This window comes from Acanthochromis polyacanthus, chromosome 2 (genome assembly GCF_021347895.1).
Source record: "Acanthochromis polyacanthus isolate Apoly-LR-REF ecotype Palm Island chromosome 2, KAUST_Apoly_ChrSc, whole genome shotgun sequence".
Taxonomy (NCBI): domain Eukaryota; kingdom Metazoa; phylum Chordata; class Actinopteri; family Pomacentridae; genus Acanthochromis; species Acanthochromis polyacanthus.
In genome coordinates, this window is record NC_067114.1 from 45,852,674 (window position 1) to 45,859,166 (window position 6,493).

Sequence of the window (6,493 nt, forward strand, 5' to 3'; positions counted from 1 at the left end):
CCAAAATCATGTTAATAATAAAATGTTTATTACCACCAGACCATGTTCTGTCAAATCATAATTAGAAAAACACTTTCATTTCCCACATGGAAGTAGCAGTTATCATTAGCAAACTTTATCATGTATTTTACTAATATGCAACATTTTTAACATAATATTGTGTTATTTTAACATTATTATTCACATATTCTAACACAATATGAATTATTAATCACATCTGTGATGCATTTTTTTCATGTTGGAAGTGTCACAATAGAAATGGAAACAGCAAAATTTGAGAAAACATTTTTAAAAGTTGCCATTTTCACACATTCTCAAGGTGTTTTTTGATTTTTCTGAAGAAGAGCTGATGCGTAGAATCAGAGACGGATACAGCTTTTTTGAGTAAGTTCTGATACAGCGAACATTTCAACTAAAATTTCCACTTCTTTTGTTGTCTTCATCTCTGGACAGCTTCCAGAGCCGGCCCAAGGCATAAGCGAGTTAAGCGGTCGCTTAGGGCCCACCACCACCAGGGGGCCCCCCAGAGTCCTTAATAAAAAGCAAGTGTAATTGTAAAAAATTTAGAAAAAAAACACAACAATGAATAACCATTGTTCCGGGTTGTACAACAATAATTTTGGTATAATTTTCTAATGCCAGCTAGGCTGCCAAGTATGTCAACCTTCGATGGTATCAATAAGTGGACCTAGTTACTCCTGCGGCAGAATACCTTAGCGGCTGCGCACGTTCAGTGACAGTTAGAGTGACAGTGTCATTGCTCAATGGCGGACAGAAGCAAACAGAAATGTTGCTGTCCAAGAAAATGTACCTCTCAGGGCCACAAAAAAGAAAGAGAAAACGGTTGGAGGAGCAGGAAAAGAAAAACAAGGATAAAGGTAGGTTGTATGACTTTTTTGTTTTGATAAATGTTGTGAGCATCAAGTTTAGGGCTCAGTCTGAGTCTTGTTTGCCACGGTGCCTTTTTCTCCTCCGGTTGGATATTTGGTAATTGCAATTACATTTTCTAACCTTTAATATATAACAAATCCCTTCACTTAAACCAAAATGATCTAAATCCTCGACTCTAAACATAACCGGAATTAAAACCCGTTAAGGTTCAGCGGCCCGCGGGCGGGCCGTTTTGATATTTACATTAGCATTTTTCGAAATAGAACAACACTGCCAACTCGATGATAGAAACATTATACACCGATGGAAAGCTTAAATTCTCACGAATCCGCCGGTATAAACCACTTTCAGATGTGATTACCACAGCGGGAAATATAAACACATTTGTCCAACAAACAACCAATATCCATCCTTCCGTTCTCTGTACACGGCTTTAACGTACACAGCGCGACTCACATTTGCGGGTTCATTATTACACACAGATGAAAAGAGAAAGAGAGCAGAAAAAGCAAAAGAAAGCAAAGATTTTAGTGTTCTAGAGAACTTGTTTTTTTATGTATGTTATAAAACCATATAAACATGTCATGTGCCTTTTCAAATATGAAAATATGTTTTTCTGGCATGCCAATCTGTACTTTTATACTCTGTTTTACAATCATTTGTAATAAAAGTAAGCTAAGCAACCTTACAGGTAATTTCTGTTAAAAGATAAAGGAAACTTTAAAAAAAAAACATCTAAATGAACTTCCAACATCAACATAGTCAGTAATGATCAAAGAACTTGATTACATTACTTGAGTAAAAGTAAACTGGGTCAAAATTTACCCCAATAAATGTAAAAGTAATTCAGTGAAGTGAAAGTAAAGAGGCATTTGCTGTAAAGTAAAAGCATAAAAACTGCTGAAATACATGCTATGAATTATAATTTTGGGGCTTAAAAATTACTACCAGTATGATTTCCTGCATGGTAACACAACTGGGTTTATTGAGAAAATTATAAACAACACTTGACATTGACTGTGGTCACAACAGGCACAAAGCACTGAAGCCTACATTTTAATGATAATATAGCATTCAATTTATCACATGTAGGCCTACTTTCTCGATCAAACAAAAACACTTTCAAGTCTATTTGTATTTATTTTTAGACATACAGTTTAAAAATAGTTGCATTACCTTCAGTCAAGCTCATTCGTCACAAATTGTTTCAAACTTTATTGTTCATTGGCTGCAGTACATTTCTTAATCCACTCGAGGCACCAATTAGTCAAACCGACACTGCGTGATACATGAATGATACAATGAGGGAAAAGTGTGACACACACGATGAGGTCTCATCTGCCCATCACTACTTGACCAGCGATACGAATTGACAGTGACTGCAAAAATGGCTCCCGTTAAAACATTTAGGCACGACAAAACCCGTTCTTACGAACAAGACAAATGATTTCAACGGAATATAAAGTTCCTAGTTTCTTTTGATAAAATGATTTATAGAGTGCCCGAAATTACATCATTCAATGGCAAAACAAATTTTGTGTTCAAATTCTAGTTCTGTGTTCAAAAAGGTAACAGTTTTGAAAACAGAACTAACTCCTTCAGAAAACCAGTTGTTCACCCAGAGTTGAAGTTTTCTTTCACATTTTAAGTAAAATGAAGGTCATGACATAACCTTTTTATTCTAAATAAAAATGAAGTGGGAATTTGGTACCTAACATGTAGTTGTTTTTAGAAAAAAAGTAAAAGTCACCACTTGATTCCAGATTCAAGTCCTTTGTCATCTTTTTCAAATTTGTAAAAAGAACTGATGTGGCATTTTGGAATGGCTTGTGGAAATCTGACCAGAAAATAACAGACTGGACTAGTTGACATGTTTTGATCGCAAGGACAAGTGGTTTATATTTGTCATATTTTCTCCCTATCACTAATTTTTAGAAAAGAAACATGAAAATTTTATTTAATTTAGTTTTTGGAAATGGCTACAAATACAACAAAATGTGCTCCAAATTGTGCCAGAATGCCCCATTTTGCATCTTGATTTTCAACATTTCTACGGGGGGGCATGCCCCTGGACCCCCCTAGTTGCTTCGCGCCTCCAGCGCAACCTACCACCTCACAGCCATTTCAACCAAGGGGAAACACTGTTGACATATATTCAGAATTTGCACTGAAGTCGTTTGTGGGGGGCCCCCAAGGTACATTTCGCTTAGGGCCCACTGAAGGCTTGGGCCGGCCCTGACGGCTTCAAACATCTCCAATACCAGGTGACACAAAGAATGACTCCAACTTTCTTGATTAAAATGGTTGCTGAAGACTTATCTCCATTTTTTTTTCTCATAAAAGGGCAAAATTTGATTCCTTTCTTCTTCCTCTTGAAGTTTTTTGTTTATGCCTACTTCTATTCAGTTTATATGTGACATTACCAATTCCAACAGCTTCTAACAACGCTATGGAGCCAAGTTCATTCGCCTTAGAGCAGGTGATGGAAGCAAACCTACCTTACATTTTCTATTGTACATTTTTTTCATATTTAAAACCTTCAAATTTACTTGACAATTGTACTGAAATGCTATTTCCATCAGTACAGCTGGAGAAAACAGGTTTGTTCTGACTTATACTGCACCCAGCCACCAGAGTTGGATCAAGATATTTGGTCTTCACATTGTGCTGTCATGTCGTTTATCTTTATAAACACACTGCAATAGAAAGCTGGACGAATCTGCCATAAATGTGTTATGTTAATGGTGGTAAATGTGGAAAACTTTTGCCCTGGTGGGGGCGCTACGGAGCCGCAGAAGGAGGTGTCTGCTCAGCGTTAATGCTCCATACCATCCTGCACCGAATATCCTTTAAACCCTAATTTGGTCATACGAATCTTCTATGGACCATGTCCAAAACGACAACAGTCAAAGACTGCGATATTTTCTCTCGCAAGAACGGCCCGCAAAAACAGAGAACTAACTCTCCACAAGCCCAACAAGACGAGGAGGCTGCTAGCAACATGGCGGACATAGCGGCGGTGCTAGCTGAGCTAAAGCTACTCCGCTCAGAGTTTGGAGGATTGTCCTCCAGACTGAGCTCTATTGACGACCGCCTCGACAAGGTGGCCAACTCTGTTGCAGCTTTAGAAAGCAAACATCAGAAGTGAAAAAGAATGTGGCTTCTAACACTACAAGGGTGGATGAGGCTGAAAACCGGATAAGGTCAACCGAAGAACAATTGGGAAAGACCGCAACGGAACTGAGAAGCGCGATGAAGCGACTTGCATACCTGGAAACCAAGGCTGAGGACCTGGAGAACCACGGCCGACGGAAGAATCTGCGACTGTTTGGTCTCCGCGAGGAGGCAGATGGAGGCCAGCTGCTGACGGAGTTCATACAATCCATGCTACTGAAATGGCTGGAGCTGGGCACCAGGAGATCCTTCGTACTAGAGCGAGCTCATCACACCCTAGCTCCGCTGAAACCAGACCAGGGCAGAGCGGTCCTGATCCGATTCTCACAGCTTCAAGACCGGGAGTTGGTTTTCCGCTCCGCTAAGCAGCGTGATATCGGATACTGGTCAACTCACTCCCCAGAAAACTCACTCCCCATATGCTTAGGTTACTTACCTATAACTAGCTGAAATCCATGGATGATATCCTTTTACACTAAAAGCTGAAATACCCTATCCCTAAACCTAACCGGGGAGTGAGTTGACCAGGTACCGTGATATCATACATGAAGGAAGCAAACTTTCTTCGCCCAGGATCTCTCAGCTGAAACAGTGAGACAGCGCAGCGCCTTCAACGCCGTCAGGAAGAAATTCACGGATAAAGGAATGATCCGCGGTTTCAGTTCAACCCATGCCGAATGAGGGTCCTCCACAACGAGACAGTACGTCTCTTTTCAACACCTAAAGAAGCAGAGGACTTTTCTCGAGGACTTGATAGAGATCCTAACTGAAGCAGTGGTAAGAATGGTTCACCTTTACATTTAGGATGAGTAATGGACGTTGACAGACTGATTGATAAGTTAATATATGTAAGTAACTTGTTAGAGGTGATCACCTGTTGCTCGGTCTACCTCTCATCTCTGCTTTATACATCTTGGCAGCTTCAAATACTGTAGATGTGACCACCTCTCTTTGTTAAGTAGTTCTATGAGGAGGTTATGTAAGAATGAGTACTTATGACGACGGATAACAGTTGGCTTTTTTGAGTTGAAGTAATAGGGTGAAGCATTTATTACGTGACATGTTTAATGGTGCAGGCTTCCATAGTTTAGCTGCTCCCCAGAAGAGTGGATCAGCACAAGCCCCTCAGTTGTTTTTACTGAGTAAGGGAGCGAGGGGAACTTATAGTTCAATATGTGTATTATTATGTATGTTTAATTGTTTCTTTTCTATTTACGTTTCGTGTGGCTCAGCACAACAGCAGTGTTTTCTATTTATCCTGTCTATGTTACCTTTAAGAAATATGGAGCAGGCAGGTGCACAAAGAAACTATGACTTTAAAATCACCAGCTGGAATGTTAGGGGACTAAAAAATGTTACGAAACTAAAACAGGTCATGACTCGAATTAAAGAGCTTAAGTCCAAGATAATTTTCCTTCAAGAAACCCACCTGACAACCCGGATGTAAAACGTATACGGAATAGATGGGCTGGTAGAGTTATACATGTAGCATATTAGTCCATGAGCCAAGTGGCTAAAATTGGGGTCATCGGTACCACTTTGGGGGGCAAATTCTCATATGCATTTTTGTTAAGGACAATATCCCTAGTAACCATTCCTGTATGATAGACATGCACAAGGGGCAGCTTTATGTGAGATATCCATGGGTTTTTAATAGGTACGTCAATACAATTTTCTAGCCTCCGATATGGTAAATACAAGCATATACACTGATCTAAATACTAACTACACTCATAAAAGACATTCAAAATCATTGAAAACTGTAATGAGTTTCTTATTGATATGCTGTGATATAAAGAACTTTAAGGAATGTTTTATCTACGCATTTTAACTGAGAAATTCAAATTAAAGCAGAGCGTTCAACACCAATTTTTGTCATTATCCTTCTGGTAGATTGTAACACATTCATCTTTTATCTTTATGAGTCTGTGGAAACTAGCAGTTTTCCTATGGAAGCGAATGTGACTCAAAACTCAAAATTCAAAAGTATTAAGCAGAAATGCTTTTGCATTTCAAAGTCATGGCTGCACTATTTGACTCAAAAATGAAATTAAAAATCAATATTCCAAATGCAATTTCATTTTCTTCTTCAACACTGCTCATTTGTGACTAAATGAAAAGCAAAAGCAAACTCAGAAATACTTTTCGTTTTCGTGCTCACCCCGCAAAATGTGTCTCATATTCAAACGCAAAAGCAATCTCAAGTGGGGCGGGTAAGTGACGTCACGGACCCAACTACAACTCGATTGACTGGAGACCATTGGAGACTCGACGTGCAAGCAGATGGCGACGAGTAGTCCGGTGTTCAAGATAACTGGTGTTCCCATCAACTGGTGATATTCAGTGAGCGACAGTGAAGCAACACATAGCATAGGTGACTGTACTGATGCCTGTTCAAAACACACAGACGTCAATAAACTGTTCCGAA